Raw genomic sequence first — 2,981 nt, forward strand, 5'->3', positions numbered from 1 at the left:
AAGCTTTTGCTCAAGCTTTTTGTTCTCTCTTGCTCCTTGCCCTTTCTTCTTTCTTCAACCTTTTTCAAAGCTCTTTTCCCCTATCATCAATCATCCAAACATATCAAAGCTTTGCTCAAAATCATGAGTTTGTTATTCTTTCATAATATATGACAATTATAGCACAAAATCTCATGAAATTGCATTAATTCATCCATGGTTGATTGAATCACAGGAAACATGAAATTCTACCCAATTGGCTTACTTATGGCTCTAGAAAGTGCATAAAATCAATTGAAAACATAAGAAAAAGACTAGTGAAACTAGGCTAAGATGACTTGTCATCACAACACCAAACTTAAAACTTGCTTGTCCCCAAGCAAGAAAAGAATTATGTTCAAAGGTTCTTTCAATTAGGATGGATTGAAGAATAACTTGTAATGCCCTGTGAGTGAAGTAATTAAGTGACAGTGGGGTGAACTCTAAATTATATGCTCATGCAGGGGCTTCAGTGCTTACTAGTTCCTACATCTTGGAAGTCTTAGGTCTTGGAACTTTCATCCAAATGATATTATGGAGATCTCTCTATAGGTAATCACCTTGAAGCAGCTTATAGTTTATGTGCTTTGGCCTTGACTCTAAGTGTCATGTCTCAAAGCGGCTCTTTAGATAAGCTTTCAATCAATACTCCTAAACCAGTTGGTTTTAAGGTATTAGGTGTTAAAGCACCCCTAAGGATTTACTTACTCAAGCCTCTCTCTTTGACACAATTCGACCACAAGCATTTACTAGGATAATAACTCTTTGAGTTCTTGTTTCTTTCTTTCTTTTCTGCCTAGTAATTGATGCTCAGAGCCTTGGGCCATGTTCTCTCCTTTTTTTTTTTGCTGCTTCTTGGATCAATAAATGTTTGAGAATCTCCACAATACTTCTTTGAACTCTATGTCCCGCCTATGAGCTCCCATGCAAGTTTTCATAAGCATGCAACCTCAATACATAATCACACAACTAGAACCACCACTTCTCCTAATCTTTTGCTTGCCTCAAAATTGTTTAATTCCCCAATCCTTCTCTTCGAAGAAATGTTTTCTATTTATATTTTTCCAATTCTTGAGTGCAAGCAAATTTTCAAGTGTATGGTGCTATAATATACCAAACATCTTAGTTATTGAACTATAAGGAAATTATACTGAACAGGGGTACAGTACCACTTTCAATCATAGCAGTTTTAAATATAAGACAATCACTTAACAATACAACCTTTTGGATTTTACTTGCTTCACTCCTTCTTCATCATCATTGCTGGTCTTCACATTCCTCTTTCATCTCTTTGATTGATGATGCTAAATCTTCCCAAAAGTTTGTATGGTACTCTGCAGTGATATTGAAAGTTTCTTGTTCCCCAAGCACTTGAAAAATGGTTAGCATGCATGAATTATTTGTGGGCTTTTGAACTTACTTTGGTGTGAGAACACCAAACTTAGTACCTTGCCAATGGTTCTCATGCATCAAATTGACCATATGTGGAACTCTTTTTCTTTGCTAACGGCAATAAGACTAAAAACTAGAAAATAGACATTGGTTAAGTAGTTTCTCTGATTGCTTGGAGCTAGCAACCCTTTATGCAGAAGGTGAGAATGTGTTTTTAAATGAGATTTTTGGTGGAACACCAAACTTAGCATTCTTCATTCTCCCTTAAATTGTTTTGGTGTGCAACACCAAACTTAGCTCCTTGCAATATAAATAAAGCTACTTAGCCTCTTTATTGAAATAGCTATGGAAAGAAAACTACCTCAGGTTGGGTTGCCTCCCAACAAGTGCTTCTTTATTGTCACTAGCTTGACATCTTGTTCTTTGATCATGGAGGCTGAAAATCATAGTGCCTCAGCTTTTCTCTTCTTACTGTGAACTTTCTTCCAGTCTCTTCTTTGATGATCTCTAGGTGTTCATGTGGAAGGATCCGGTTCACAGTATAGTACTCAGATAATTGTGGAGGCACCTTCATTGGTTGGGTGTTTAATATCACTTTATCCCTTGGTGAGAAACTCTCAGTGGGGATTTTCTAAATCCCAGCATTTTTCCCCTCTATCTCTTGCCTCTTTCCTCAACCTCCAAAATGTTTCAGGATCAAAAGGTGTAGATTCATCGCTCTTTTCTCCTATCACAAAATCAGAAACACAAACAGAACCAGAAACTAAAACAGAGCACTCTATAACTTGAGTGCAGTTAGAGTTAGTAGAGACAAAGTCTCGAACAGTTAGTGTCCTAGTCCAAAAATAAAAGAAAATACTTAATCTAGATCACCACCTCACTTAATCATTGTCAATCTAATCAATCCCCGGCAACGGCGCCAAAAACTTGATGGTAAATTTTGGAAAACGAATTTCCAATCACCAAACTCACCGGCAAGTGTATCGGGTCGCATCAAGTAATAAAACTCACGGGAGTGAGGTCGATCCCATAGGGATTGAAGGATTGAGCAATTTTAGTTTAGTGGTTGATTTAGTCAAGCGAATCAAGTATTGGTTGAGTTGTTTGTAATTCGCAGAAACTAAATTGCAGTAAAATTAAAGGGGAAGGGTGAATTTGCAGGAAATTAAAGGGAACTGAAATTAAAGTGCTGAATCTTAAAGACAGGTAAAATAAATGGCAGAAACTTAAAGTGCAAGGAATGTAAATTGCAGAAACTTAAATTGTAAGAAATGTAAATTGCTTGAATTATAAAGGGAATTGGGAATTTGATTTGCAGAAATTAAACAAGGAAAAGTAAAATTCAACAAACGGAAAGGTAAAAGATGGATTCAATTAAATCGGATCTCAAACAGAAATGTAAATAAACTTGGTGAAGCAATTAAACAAGGAGATTAAAATGGAAACCAATAGATCTCAGGACCCAAGAGACTAGATAACTAAGTCTAGATCTCAATGCCTTTCTAGATCCAAATTCAGAGAGCAATTGCAAAATTTAAGAAGATCAAGCAGTAGAAGAAAAGAAGTGAAAT

Source organism: Arachis stenosperma, chromosome 3 (assembly GCF_014773155.1).
Source record: "Arachis stenosperma cultivar V10309 chromosome 3, arast.V10309.gnm1.PFL2, whole genome shotgun sequence".
NCBI lineage: Eukaryota > Viridiplantae > Streptophyta > Magnoliopsida > Fabales > Fabaceae > Arachis > Arachis stenosperma.